Below are 16140 nucleotides of genomic sequence, written 5' to 3' on the forward strand. Positions count from 1 at the left end.
TCTCGTCACTTTGGTCACAGGCAGCTGTGCCATCGAGCGTGTCACATAGCGCTCAGATATCAGTGGGCCTCACACAATCCACAAGTGTCCAGTGTCCAAAAGTGTACGCAGAGATTCAAAATCTCCATTATCCTCTCGTCACTTTGGTCACAGGCAGCTGTGCCATCGAGCGTGTCACATAGCGCTCAGATATCAGTGGGCCTCACACAATCCACAAGTGTCCAGTGTCCAAAAGTGTACGCAGAGATTCAAAATCTCCATTATCCTCTCGTCACTTTGGTCACAGGCAGCTGTGCCATCGAGCGTGTCACATAGCGCTCAGATATCAGTGGGCCTCACACAATCCACAAGTGTCCCGTGTCCAAAAGTGTACGCAGAGATTCAAAATCTCCATTATCCTCTCGTCACTTTGGTCACAGGCAGCTGTGCCATCGAGCGTGTCACATAGCGCTCAGATATCAGTGGGCCTCACACAATCCAAAAGTGTCCAGTGTCCAAAAGTGTACGCAGAGATTCAAAATCTCCATTATCCTCTCGTCACTTTGGTCACAGGCAGCTGTGCCATCGAGCGTGTCACATAGCGCTCAGATATCAGTGGGCCTCACACAATCCAAAAGTGTCCACTGTCCACAAGTGTGTGCAGAAATTCTAAATCTCCCCTGTCCTATAGACACCTTGTACCTTGTTTTACATTACTATATAGTTTGTTGGATTTTGTCTACATTTCTACCAAAAATGAGGAAGGCTGGTGGAAGAGGCCGTGGAATTGGGCGGGGGTTGGCAGCTGGTAATGATGGTGTTGGTGGTGGATCTGATGGTAGTGGCAAGAGCAAAATAGGACCGAATGCAGGAGGTGCTGACCCTGCGTCATCGTCTGGCTACATAAGGCCTCGAACGCTTAGTTTTCTAGGAGTTGGCAAACCGCTTTTAAAGGCAGAGCATCAGGAAAAAGTTTTGTCTTACATTGCTGACTCAGCCTCCAGCTCTATCGCCTCCTCTTCTTCAGTTGTAAAAAGTAAAAGCACTGAGTCGTCATTGGAGGCTCATGTTCATGAACCACACCTTTCCTTGTGTCCTTCACCCCAACCAAGATTGAAGGATGACGCAGGCCATACTACTGATTACCCCATGGAGCTGTTTTCACATACCATGCCTGGATTATCAAGTCAAATGGTGAATTACCCAGGCCAAGATGAATCTGACATGGAGTGCACTGATGCACAGCCGCTGATGGATGATTCTGCTGGTACATTCACTCAGAGCACTACATTGTCCTCGCAGTGTACAGAGCCAGATTTTGACCCTGATGAGACTCAGGTGCCCCTTCCCGCACACTATACCACCATACACGGTGACACAGAGAAAGGTGCACATGACATAGAAGAGGAGGTGATGGATGACCCAGTTGTTGACCCAGATTGGCATCCATTGGGGGAAGAGGGTGCTGCTTCCAATAGCTCAGATGAGGAGCATCCACAGCAGACATCGACATCGCAACAGCTGTTATCTGGCAGGCCCGGAGCACTCCAAAGACAGGTTCCAAACATCAAAAGAGTTGCTGGACAGCTTGTCCAGACGGTCAAAAGATCACAGCGTGCTAGGCCGCAAAATGTCTGCCAAAGTAGGAAGAGTGCAGTGTGGCACTTTTTTGAACAAAATCCTCATGATCAGGCCAAGGTTATCTGTAAGAAGTGCGCAAAGACCTTTAGCCGAGGGAAAAATCTGAAAAATTTGAATACTAGTTGCATGCTTAGACATTTAACCAGCATGCACTTGCAAGCGTGGACACAACACCAAACCTCAAGTGCCACATGTGCAACTGATCACAACGAAGGTAGTCAGCAACGCTACATTGTTTCCCCCACTGTAAGCCCACCGGTTAGCACAGCAGCAAATGTTGAGGTGTCGTTGCAAGGCCACAGCAGTCAGGGAATCCCACTGTTATATCAACGAAAGACTGATTCTAGGCCATCAGAAAGAACACCAACTCCATCACCATCATCAACCCTCTCTCAGTCCGCCCTGTCCACCGCTACTTCCACCATATGCAGCTCTCAAGTCCAGCTCACCCTCCCAGACACTATGAGTAGGTCAAGAAAGTACTCAGTCTCTCATCCGCGTACACTGGGTTTGAACCAGGGGAAGAGTCTTGAGGAGATCATTTTGGCGCGCGAATTTTGGCTCATCTTTCATCGTTTTTAAGAAATCTCAAGATGGAAGAGGCCAGGAGCCATTTGGTGAGCTGCATTTCTTGCTATATGTTCACAGATTTACCAGTGGAAAAGCCAAACTTCACATGCCACAAATGCAAGCTTGTGTCCCTGTTGGAGGAAAAGTTGCAAAATCTCGAAGAGAGGTTAGCTACGTTGAAGATCATTAAGGAAGGTGAAGAGTTCTTGGACAGAGCAGAATTATCTCTTCATGTTACAGAAAGAGAAGAAATTCGAAGTGCACCTGAAGAAACAGAGGAATGGAGACATGTGACCCAGAGAAGCAGGAGGATCAGGAGGCAGTCAGCACCCATACTGCTCAGAAACCAGTACCAGGCTCTCACGCAGGAAAACAATGAAGAAATACATCAGGATAAGACTTTGCCAACAAACAGCAACCTTGTACGCCCTCAAAGTCCTCCTGGATGGAGAAAGAAAAATGTTGTGAATAAGAAACGGAGAGTGGTGGTCATGGGGGATTCCCTGTTGAGAGGAACAGAGGCCGCTATCTGCAGACCGGATATAACTTCAAGAGAAATGTGCTGTCTTCCAGGTGCAAAAATTAAAGATGTGTCTGACAGGATATCAGGACTCTTCAGACCTACAGATGACTACCCATTCCTGCTACTACATGTGGGGACAAATGACACCGCAAGAAACGACCTGGAAACCATCTGCAGAGACTTTGAAGACTTAGGCAAGAAAGTGAAAGAACTGGGAGCGCAGGTGGTCTTCTCTTCCATCCTCCCAGTGGATGGCCATGGAACAAGGAGGTGGAATAAGATTCTGCAGGTGAACAACTGGCTACGTCGATGGTGCCGTCAGCAACGATTTGGATTTCTGGATCACGGAGTGAACTACTTATATGATGGACTACTTGCTAGAGATGGGGTGCACCTTACGAAGACTGGAAAGCATGTATTTGGAAGTCGCCTTGCTACACTTGTAAGGAGAGCTTTAAACTAGAACAACATGGAAAGGGAAGCAAAAGACTAGAAAAAGCCATACACCTGACAAATGCTATTGAGAACTCTGCTATTAGAAGTGGAAAGGAAGAACAAAGACGAAAGAATCTAATCAATAAAAATATTGGAGAAAGAGAAACCAATCACCAACTAAAATGTTTCTATACTAATGCACAAAGCATGGGCAACAAACAAGGAGAATTGGAACTACTAACACAGGAAAAGAAATATGATGTCATTGGAATCACTGAAACTTGGTGGGACGATACACATGATTGGAATACAAGACTAGAAGGATACAACTTATTTGCAAGAAACAGACTTGATAAACGAGGAGGGGGTGTCGCATTGTATGTTAGAAACGCGTATATCTGCACAGAGATTGAAGCTTCAGAGACGGGGAGTCCTGTGGAAACTGTTTGGGTAAGAATACAAGGACAGAACAATGGAAAGGACACCATTGTAGGCATTTACTACAGGCCGCCTGTGCAAGCTGAAGATATGGATGAACTCTTTATGCATCAAATGGCCAAGTTCTCCAAAAAATATGACATAGTTGTCATGGGAGATTTCAACTATCCAGAAATTTGTTGGGAATCTCTCTCAGGCAAAACTAACAGGTCAAGGAAATTCTTATCCTCTCTTGCTGACAACTTTATCTTCCAAAAGGTAAGGGAGAAAACAAGGGAAACTGCTACCTTGGATCTAATCCTTATAAACAGGGAGGAAATGGTTGAGGAGGTAAAAGTGGCTGGGACCCTAGGAGGTAGCAACCATGCTATTTTAGAATTTTGGATAACTAGAGGCGGAAGACCTGTGAAGACTCAGACATCAAGGTTAGATTTCAGAAAGGCAGATTTTAAGGGATTCAGAAAGAGAATTGGAGGGATCCAATGGCTGGATATCCTTAAAGACAAAAATGTCCAGGAAGGATGGGAAATCTTGAAAAATGAAATTCTCAAAGCACAGTTGTTAACAATTCCGAAAAGAGGGAAGAATAGGAAGCATTTGAGGAAACCAGGATGGATGAACACAGAACTTAAGCACATGCTAAAAAGGAAGAAAAAAATGTTTATAAAATGGAAGGAGGGAGGCATATCTAATGAAGAATATAATGCGGTCTGCAGAACCTGCAGAGCACAAATCAGATTATCTAAACCTGAAAATGAATTGAGGCTTGCAAGAGATGTCAAAAGCAATAATAAAGGATTTTGGGGATATGTCAAAAGTAAAAGAAAAGTCAAAGATGCTATAGGATTTTTACAGGATGAAAATGATGAAATGGTAAGACAGGACGTTGAGAAGGCTGAACTTTTAAATTCCTATTTTGCATCTGTTTTCTCTCAGAAAGGAAATGTAACATCAACTGTTATTCACTGTCCTATTAAGGGAATAGAAGAATCCAGGATATCTATAAACAGAAAGATAGTGAGGAAACACTTAGCTAACCTAAATGAATTCAAGTCTCCAGGTCCAGATGAATTACACCCCAGAGTACTGAAGGAGATAGCAGAAGAAATTTTTGAACCCCTCTCCATAATCTTTGAAAATTCTTGGAGAACAGGAGAAGTGCCAGAAGACTGGAGAAGAGCAAATGTTGTTCCTATCTTCAAAAAGGGGAAGAAGGTGGACCCAAGCAACTATAGGCCGGTGAGTCTGACTTCTATACCAGGAAAGATCTTTGAACAAATTATTAAACAACATGTATGTCAATACCTGGATAAGAATGAAGTGATTAAACAGAGTCAGCATGGGTTTGTAACTAATAAGTCATGTCAGACTAACTTAATTTCCTTCTATGACGGTATCACTGATTGGGTGGATCAAGGAAATGCTGTAGATATAGTATATCTTGACTTCAGCAAAGCATTTGACAAAGTCTCTCATACAATCCTTATTGAAAAAATGACTAAGTATGGAATGGACAAGGCAACTGTTAGGTGGATTCATAACTGGCTTAGTGATCGGACCCAAAGAGTGGTCGTAAATGGCTGCACATCCAGTTGGAAGAATGTCTCAAGTGGGGTACCACAGGGCTCTGTCCTGGGCCCTGTATTGTTCAACATCTTTATCAACGATTTAGATGAAGGAATTGAGGGTAAACTGATTAAATTTGCTGATGACACAAAGCTAGGAGGGATAGCTAATACTAGAGAAGAGAGAGAGAGGATTCAAAAAGATTTAAATAAACTGGAGAAGTGGGCAGCAACTAACACAATGGTTTTTAACAGGGAGAAATGCAAAGTACTACATCTGGGCAATAAAAATGAAAAAAGCGTATATAGAACGGGAGGAATAGGGCTAAGTGACAGCACATGTGAAAAAGACTTGGGTATACTAATAGATCACAGACTGAATATGAGTCAACAGTGTGATGCAGCAGCAAAAAAGGCAAATGCAATTCTAGGATGTATTAACAGAAGCATACAGTCTAGATCACGTGAAGTCATTATTTCCCTCTACTCCTCTTTGGTCAGACCTCATCTGGAATATTGTGTCCAGTTTTGGGCACCACATTTTAAAAAAGACATCAACAAACTGGAGCAAGTTCAGAAAAGAGCGACCAGAATGGTGACCGGTCTGCAAACCCTGTCTTATGAGGAAAGGTTGCAGGATTTGGGAATGTTTAGTTTGCAAAAGAGAAGACTGAGAGGAGACTTAATAGCTGTCTACAAATATCTAAAGGGCTGTCACATTGTAGAAGGATCAACTTTATTCTCATTTGCACAAGGAAAGACTAGAAGCAATGGGATGAAACTGAATGGGAGGAGACACAGATTAGATATTAGAAAAAACTTTTTGACAGTTAGAGTGATCAATGAGTGGAACAGGCTGCCACAAGAAGTGGTGAGTTCTCCTTCAATGGAAGTCTTCAAACAGAGGCTGGACAGACATCTGACTGGGATGATTTAGCGAATCCTACTTTGAGCAGGGGGTTGGACCAGATGGCCCAGGAGGTCCCTTCCAACTCTACGATTCTATGATTCTATGATTCTATGATTGCCAAACTAATCTCGTTTGAGATGATGCCCTTTCGGTTGGTGGAAAGCACAGCTTTCCGCGAACTCATGGCCTATGCAGTACCACGCTATGACCTACCCAGTCGCCACTTCTTCTCTCGCAAAGCCATCCCAGCCCTCCACCATCATGTGAAAGACCGCATTGTCCATGCACTCAAGCAGTCAGTGAGCGGAAAGGTGCACCTCACAACTGATGCATGGTCCAGTCGGCATGGCCAGGGCCGTTACGTGTCCATCACTGCGCACTGGGTTAATGTGGTGGATGCAGGGTCCACAGGGGACAGCGGTGGTGGGACAGTGCTGCCTAGCCCACGGTATAGGAAACAGTTGGCTGTAGGCGTTCGACCCTCCTCCTCCTCCAGAAGCGAAAGCTCGTCCACAGAGCGCAGTCGTACGAGCACTCCATCTGCAGCTGCCACTGTTGCACACGATGTGTCCCCCTATCGAGCAGCTAGTGGAAAGCGTCAGCAGGCTGTGTTGCAGATGATGTGTTTGGGCGACAGACACACCGCCGAGGTGCTGGCCGAGTACTTGAAGCGACAAACTGAGTCATGGCTGGGCAGTGTACATCTTGAGGCAGGCAAGGTAGTTAGTGATAACGGCCGTAATTTTGTGGCAGCCATAGCCCTTTCAAAACTCAGCCACATACCTTGCTTGGCTCACACCTTGAACCTGGTGGTGCAGTGCTTCCTCAAAAATTATCCGGAGTTAACAGCCCTGCTCCAGAAGGTGCGAAGACTGTGCGCGCACATCCGCCGGTCGCCTGTACACTCCGTTCGTATGCAGAAGCTGCAGCGATTGCTCCACCTTCCCAACCACCGCCTCATTATCGACATTGCAACAAGGTGGAACTCCACCCTGCACATGGTGGAGCGGCTGTGCGAGCAGAGGCAGGCCATAATGCATTTGTGGGAGGATACACGGCCAGGCACTTTGAGAGCAGACATGGAGTTGACAGGCGTGCAGTGGTCAAAGCTGAAAGACCTTTGTAAAGTCCTTCAGTGTTTTGAGGAATGCACACGGCTGGTAAGCACAGACGACGCCATCCTAAGCATGAGCATCCCACTTATGCGTCTGCTCATGCAAACTTTGACGCACCTTAAGGAGCAGGCGTCTGCAGCCAATGTTGATGAGGAGGAAGAGGAGGAGGGAATCCTTGATGACATTCAGCCATTGTCTGCTCAGGGACCTCTCCTGGACGAGGTGGAGGAAGAAGAGGAGGAGGAGGAGGAGGATGATGGGGATGATTACTTAGGGGAGGAGGATGCATCTCGTGGGGCAAGTGAAAATGTTGGCGTGGCAAGGTCTCGTGCGTGGCAAGGTCTGGAGGGATGTGGATTTGCCAGAAAGTGCTCCTCCACCCAGCACTCGCAGTGCATCATTGACACCGGGAACATTGGCCAACATGTCAGATTATGCCTTGCGGATCCTAAAAAGGGACCCCCGCATTGCCAAAATGATGAACGATGACGACTACTGGTTGGCCAGCATCCTGGATCCACGCTATAAAGGCAAATTACAAAACATCATGCCACAGGAGAACCTTGACCTAATATTGGCTAATAAACAAGCAACTCTGGTAAATCGGTTGCTTGAGGCATTCCCAGCACACAGCAGCGGTGATGATTCTCACACGAGCCGTACGGGCCGGGGGCAGCTTGGCAGAGGTGTTCGTGGTGCACACAGCAGAAGTGGCGTTGGAGACAGGGGTTTCATGACAATGTTGTGGACTGATTTTTCAAATACCGCTCACACAACTGGTAATACTGCATCGATGGAAAGTGACAGGAGACAGCAGTTGTCAACTATGGTTACAAACTACTTTTCCTCCCATATCGATGTTCTCCCACACAGGTCATTCCCCTTTGACTATTGGGCCGCTAAACTGGACACCTGGCCTGAATTGGCCCAATATGCCTTACAGGAGCTCGCTTGCCCAGCTGCAAGTGTGCTATCGGAAAGAGTCTTCAGTGCAGCTGGATCAATCCTGACAGAAAAAAGGACCCGTCTGTCAACCCAAAATGTGGATGATCTAACCTTCATTAAAATGAACCACGCATGGGTTTCCAAGGATTTTGTCCCACCTTCCCCTGATGACACATAGGGTGACAGAAAAATGGCTTGCTTTGGTCCACCTCTTCCTGGTACTTCACCTATTTCACCTTTTGCATCAGCTAAATGTCCAACATCAACATATGCCACTTTCTAAAACTCCCTAACTGTGCTGCCTCCCCCCCCATGGCCGGGGTAACCACCTAGCGCACGACACCGTGCGAGTGCCGTTGCCCTGGACAGGTGGGTAGGCCGACTCTTGGGCACGGGCACTGGCACAGGGTCCCTCATAGTGCAATCAAGTGTCTCTGACGGTGGTGGTGCACACCCACCGTCAGACACACCGCTGTACTATGAGGGGCCCAGTGCCAGTACCGACGCCCACGAGTGGGCCCCCCTTGCTTGGGCAGGGCCCCAGCATTTGCAATCTTTACCTCTCCCTGCTCCTCCGCTGTGTAATCTGGGCCGTCAAATCCATACTGTGCCTGACACCGTCTGAGCCTGCCTCCTGAGACATATATTTTGAATGTGTACGCTATCCATACATGTTATCCAGGGATACGGTACCCTTTCTAACCTTTGTGCAATCACGTGCAATCCATACTGGGCCTAACACCGTCTGAGCCTGCCTCATGCTGTATAGACATATATTTTGAATGTGTACGCTATCCATACATGTTATCCAGGGATACGGTACCCTTTCTAACCTTTGTGCAATCACGTGCAATCCATACTGGGCCTAACACCGTCTGAGCCTGCCTCATGCTGTATAGACATATATTTTGAATGTGTACGCTATCCATACATGTTATCCAGGGATACGGTACCCTTTCTAACCTTTGTGCAATCACGTGCAATCCATACTGGGCCTAACACCGTCTGAGCCTGCCTCATGCTGTATAGACATATATTTTGAATGTGTACGCTATCCATACATGTTATCCGGGGATACGGTACCCTTTCTAACCTTTGTGCAATCATGTGCAATCCATACTGGGCCTAACACCGTCTGAGCCTGCCTCATGCTGTATAGACATATATTTTGAATGTGTACGCTATCCATACATGTTATCCAGGGATACGGTACCCTTTCTAACCTTTGTGCAATCACGTGCAATCCATACTGGGCCTAACACCGTCTGAGCCTGCCTCATGCTGTATAGACATATATTTTGAATGTGTACGCTATCCATACATGTTATCCAGGGATACGGTACCCTTTCTAACCTTTGTGCAATGACGTGCAATCCATACTGGGCCTAACACCGTCTGAGCCTGCCTCATGCTGTATAGACATATATTTTGAATGTGTACGCTATCCATACATGTTATCCGGGGATACGGTACCCTTTCTAACCTTTGTGCAATCACGTGCAATCCATACTGGGCCTAACACCGTCTGAGCCTGCCTCATGCTGTATAGACATATATTTTGAATGTGTACGCTATCCATACATGTTATCCAGGGATACGGTACCCTTTCTAACCTTTGTGCAATCACGTGCAATCCATACTGGGCCTAACACCGTCTGAGCCTGCCTCATGCTGTATAGACATATATTTTGAATGTGTACGCTATCCATACATGTTATCCGGGGATACGGTACCCTTTCTAACCTTTGTGCAATCACGTGCAATCCATACTGGGCCTAACACCGTCTGAGCCTGCCTCATGCTGTATAGACATATATTTTGAATGTGTACGCTATCCATACATGTTATCCGGGGATACGGTACCCTTTCTAACCTTTGTGCAATCACGTGCAATCCATACTGGGCCTAACACCGTCTGAGCCTGCCTCATGCTGTATAGACATATATTTTGAATGTGTACGCTATCCATACATGTTATCCAGGGATACGGTACCCTTTCTAACCTTTGTGCAATGACGTGCAATCCATACTGGGCCTAACACCGTCTGAGCCTGCCTCATGCTGTATAGACATATATTTTGAATGTGTACGCTATCCATACATGTTATCCGGGGATACGGTACCCTTTCTAACCTTTGTGCAATCACGTGCAATCCATACTGGGCCTAACACCGTCTGAGCCTGCCTCATGCTGTATAGACATATATTTTGAATGTGTACGCTATCCATACATGTTATCCAGGGATACGGTACCCTTTCTAACCTTTGTGCAATCACGTGCAATCCATACTGGGCCTAACACCGTCTGAGCCTGCCTCATGCTGTATAGACATATATTTTGAATGTGTACGCTATCCATACATGTTATCCAGGGATACGGTACCCTTTCTAACCTTTGTGCAATCACGTGCAATCCATACTGGGCGTGAGAACGGCTGGCGAGCTGTTAAGCAAGCTACAGCACCTGTCCAGACAAGTACAGGGATTCCCTAGCGAGGAGACTTATTTGATTGTTTTCAATGTTGGGACAGCAATTTTTGGGGAGCACTATACTCTGGAGAATGATAGATGGGGCCCACCATACACTGGAACATTCCAAAGGTGGACATCAGACACTGGAGCAGCATTTACAGGGCCCATTATACACTAGAGCATTAGAAATGGGGCCCATTATGTTTGGAGCATTATTTGGGCCCATAAGACAGTGGAGCTTCATCCATGGGGACCAACATATACTGTAGCATTATGTGGAGCTCATCATATACTGTTTCCAGCATTATATGGGACCAATGATTCTGTATGGAGAAATAGATGGGCCTCGTCATGAGATGTAAAAAGTGAGGTATTTTTCATTGTACTATACCGCTATTTCTCTGCCGTATCGGAGCATGATGAGTTGTGGTATGTGTTAAAGGGGCGCTCTTTCGCCCAGGGCACATGAAAACCTGCAGCCAGCCCTCCCCCCCCCCACAACTTTAGCCAAATAACCCCATTTTTCAGTGCGTAACTTATATTATGAAGTTAATTAAGGTTGACAAGCTTAAGTAAGAAGAATTGATGCTTTTGGCATTCAAATGGGCACTGTAGGTGTGTTTCCTGTGCTCCTCTCACTGCCGACTTTTATTCCCCATTGACTTACATTGGGTTTCGTGTTTCGGGACGACCCCGACTTTTCCCTATAATCGGACGATCTTGCTCGACCCGACTTTTGGAAAAGTCGGGTTTCACGAAACGAAACGCGACCCTAAAAAACCAAAAGTCGCTCAACTCTAGTGGTGAGCACTTTGAATCCCCAAGTGCTTCACGGAAGTTTTTAACATAACGCCATAAAAATAAAAAATCATATTTTTTCCACAAAAGCGATTCTGCCCCCAATTTATTATTTTCCCAAGAGTAACAGAAGAAATTGGACCCCAAGAGTTATTGTGAAATTTGTCCTGAGTACGCTGATAACCCAAACGTGGGGGTAAACCACTGTTTGGGCACATGGCAGAGATCAGAAGGGAAGGAACGCCAGATTTCACTGTTATGGGTTGCAGGTGCCATGACCCACTGGGAGAGCCCATGAGGTGCCAAAGCAGCAGAACCCCCCATAAGTGACCCCATTTTACGAACTACACCTCTCAATGAATTCATCTAGGGGTGCAGTGATCATATTGACACCATGGGTGTGTCGCAGGATTTTATACCATTGGGCAATGAGGACAAAATAACTACATTTTTATCACCAAAAAATTTTGTTTTAGTCAAAGATTTTACATTTTCACACAAGAAGTGGGTAAAAATGGCAACAAAATTTGTCCCACAATTTCTACTGAACATGGCAATACCCCATATGTGGCTGTACAGTGCTACTTAGCCATGCGGAGAGACTAGAAAGGAACTAGAAAGGAACGGAGCGCTATTTGCCTATTCAAGTGAAAGGGTCTGTGCACATGACAGTGTGTTTCTATGTACCGTGTGTCCATTTTTTAATGTCAGCATGGGCAACAAAACATCCAGCACACGTGTATATGCATAGCACACATGGATGTCATCCATGTGAAACGCATCAGCATCAGGGAAGAAGCGTTACAGTAAGCGCTGTTCCCTGGCGCCTGGTGCTGAACACGGCTCTCATTCTCCCCTGCTTGTGCCGGGTTAGTGCAATAACAGAAATACCTCATTTGTATCTTTTTTTATGTTTTGGTGCTTTTATACATTAAAAACTATTTATATATTGTGGTACAGCAAAGTGTGTAGTGCTGGATGGGAGATACATTTCTCCCAGCAGGATAAAGTTTGGCTGGGATTTTCCCTAAAGTGGAGTACCTGCAAATGTCACAGTCTCGTGATCAGCCCATGTGATGTGTACCTCACCTATGGGTGAGGTTATGGGCTATGTAATGGAGATGTTGTTTGGCACATGGTGAGTGTGTGCAAGATAGGAGGAACTTGGCTTGAGTTAGCCTGAACTTGTTTTGTTGGACTACCTGTGCTGCAAAGTTTTAGCAGCAAGACTTAAAACAACCCTGGGAATGGCACCTGGTAGATGCTGCTGATTGGGCAGCCGCTTAGTTAAGCTTGTCCCGTGCAAGGGTGAGTCTGAGACCAGTGGTTCTCCAAGCTGGAGATAGTTTGTGTTTTCTTTACTTTCTGCTAACCTGTTGTTTAAAAGTGTCCCTAAACCACTGAAGTTGGACTCTAAGCCTGTGTGTTGCCTCAGTACTGTGGCCCTGCCACTGCCTATCAGAGCAAATCCCTACAAATTGGTGGCTTGAATGCAGGCATACACAGTGAGGCTGGACTGTTTTTGCTTATTTTTGCTCTGTACTCCAGCTTATGTCCTGGGTGAAAAGAGTGGCACAGACCCAGATGGGGAACTTTCCAGAAATGGAGACCAAGGTAAAAATGCTTATGGAGGCCATGAGACAGCAGCATGCTATGCAGCAGCAGGATGCCATGCAACAGCAGCAAGAGGTTATGCAGCAGCAGCTGATATTTAATCAACGGCAGCAGGAAACCAACCGGCTGTTGATACAGCACCTCACAACAGCACATACAACAGGAATTACCCGAGGAATCCATGATGTCCAGAAAGCCATGATGTCCGGAAAGCGGTTCGTACAGCTGTTCGCAAAATAGAGAAATCTGAGGATGTTGAGACGTACCTGGAGATGTTCGAAGAGGGGGCTGAGAGGGAGAAACTACCCCAGGACCATTATGCAGAAATCATCACTCGGTTTCTGGCTCCAGGACCATTGAAAACCTATCAGGACCCACCCACTGAGCAAAGGGCGGACTACACGATCGTCAAGGGTGAGATACTGGCATGTCTTGGGATAAATCTGTTAGTCCAGGCCCAGCGGGTACACCGGTGGGAGTTTACCCTCTCCAAGGTGGCTCGGTCCCAATATTACGACCTGGTGCACTTGCTACAAAAGTGGTTGCAGCCTGAGGTATTGTCTCCCATGGCCATGCTGGACTGCATAGTGACTGATAAATTTTGGAGGGCTTTGCCCCACTCCCTCCAAACCTGGGTGAGACAGGCATCCCCTACTAATGCCCTCCAGATGATAGACCTCATAGAAAGATATGGGGCTAATCAAGAGCTACAGGGAGGGACTCCCCGGAAGGTAACAGGAAGGTTCCTTAAGTCTCCACCCCTGGCTCGGTGAGCAGAGCCCAGGAAGCCTGCTCAAGATTTGTCTGGGGAAGAAAGGGGCGCCATAATCTGCTGGCGGTGCCAGGAGCCAGTCCATATGAGATCTGATTGCCCCCACCTGGCTGAGTCCATGGACACAAACTTTGGGTACCGCCAATCCCACTATGCCAAACTGATGTGTGCAATGGGCACCCCAGAGGGTCCCAATATGGAACATTTGTGTAAGGTTGAAGTGGAGGGCATCCTGGCTGTGGCCCTACTGGACTCAGGGAGTCTAGTGACCCTGGTACAAGCCAGCTGGGTACAAATCAGCGAGTATACTGGTTGGAAAATTAGGGTGTTGTGTATAAATGGGGACATAAAAGACTATACTACCTCTGTAGTGGTGATAAACACGTCAGCGGAGAGGCAGTGGTGGGGGTTGTGATTAATTTGCATTATGACGTGATACTTGGAAGAGACTTTCCTTTATTTTCTGTGCTTTGGCCCTGAACAACTGCCAGCACCGGTGATAACCAGGTTACATTCTCCGAAAGTAGGGCATGAACCTGGTGGCCCAGAGGAAGAAGTGCTGGCTGTAGGGGTAACCTTCCCTTCGGTGGAGGAGGTGAAAAATTCTCATATAGAAGTATTGGCTGGAGAGGTGGAACACTTGCGGCCGAGTCCTGAATTGTCAGACTTAAATGTCTCAGGTGACAATTTTGGTACGGCACAACTCCAAGACCCTACTTTGGCTCGAGCCATAGAAAATGTACTGTTTATCAATGGGGAACCCCAAGACTCTGGGGCAGCTACAGTGTTACCATGCTTTGAACTGAACCGAGATCTGCTGTATCGAGTCGAGAAAATATGTGGGGAAATGGTAGAACAGTTACTGGTACCTCAGGCATATCGTAGACTGGTAATGGACTTTGCGCATTTGGGCCAAAAGAAAATCCTAGACCAAATTTTGCAGCGGTTTTACTGGCTAGGTGAAGAAGTTAAATGGTACTGTAATTCATGTCCAGTGTGTCAGGTAACCAGTCCCCAACCTCACTTTCGGAGTCCTTTGGTGCCTTTGCCAATTATAGAGGTACTCTTCGAAAGAGTGGCAATGGATCTGGTTGGGCCTGTCAATAAGTCAGCAAGGGGACACCAACACATCCTTGTAGTTCTAGTTTATGCTACCCGGTATCCTGAGGCTGTTCCGCTGCACTACTCATCAGCTAAGCTCATTGCAAAGGAACTCATGGGTATGTTTTCGCGGGTGGGGATTCCTCAAGAGATTTTAACAGACCAGGGAACCCCCTTTATGTAAAAAATTATGAAGGAACTCTGCTGCTTGTTAAATGTTAAACAATTGCGCACATCGGTCTATCATCCCCAAACAGAAGGTCTGGTAGAAAGATTCAATAAGACGCTAAAGAGCATGGTAAAAAAAGCAGTTTCCAAAGATGGGAAGGACTGGGATCTCTTACTGCCATATTTATTGTTTGCAGTGAGGGAGGTGCCCACGGGGCACTCGCCCTTTGAGCTATTGTATGGCAGACATCCAGGAGGCTTACTCGATATAGCCAAAGAAGCCTGGGAGAACCAACCAACCCCCCACAAAAGTGTGATAGAACATGTTGCAAAAATGCAAGAAAGAATGGAGACAGTCCTACCATTAGTCCGGGAAAAAATGGAGGCAGCACAACAGTCGCAGAGTCGGGTCTATAACCGGGAGGCTCGGGTAAGAACCTTTAGTCCTGGGGATCGGGTGTTGGTACTTGTGCCTACAGTAGACAGGGGCCCTACGAGATTAGGGAGAAGGTGGTGCCAGTAGACTACAAGGTACACCAACCAGGACAGAGGAAGCCAGAACAGGTTTACCATATTCATTTGCTTAAACTATGGAAAGATAGAGTCCACCTTGGTGGGGATAGTCCAATGCCTGAATTTTATGTGAAGAAGGCTCCATTACCTCTGAGGGGGTCAGAAGAAACCTGCTCCATAGTAAAAATAGCAGATACTTTGTCTCCTAAACAGGTTCAGGAGGTCAGGGAGTTTGTTAGCTGAAATACGGATGTTTTTTCTGAGCTCCATTGACGCACCTCCCTAATCCAATGTGACATTGTCATGGAGCCACAGGCCAAAGTCAGACTAAATCCATATCGGGTGCTTGAGGCCCGGCGACAAGCCATCTCGAAGCAGGTAAAAACTATGCTGCAGTTAGGTGTCATTGAAGAGCCCCAAAGTGAGTGGGCCAGCCCAATAGTTATAATACCAAAGCCTGATGGGACGCTAAGGTTCGGTAATGAATTTTGAAAACTGAATGAAATTTCAAAATTTGACGCCTACTCCATGTCCCGGGACGATGAGTTGATAGAGTGGTTTGGGCAGGCATGGCATTTTTC

This window comes from Dendrobates tinctorius, unplaced genomic scaffold, assembly GCF_039654945.1.
Source record: "Dendrobates tinctorius isolate UK_male_01 unplaced genomic scaffold, ASM3965494v1 ptg000008l, whole genome shotgun sequence".
NCBI lineage: Eukaryota > Metazoa > Chordata > Amphibia > Anura > Dendrobatidae > Dendrobates > Dendrobates tinctorius.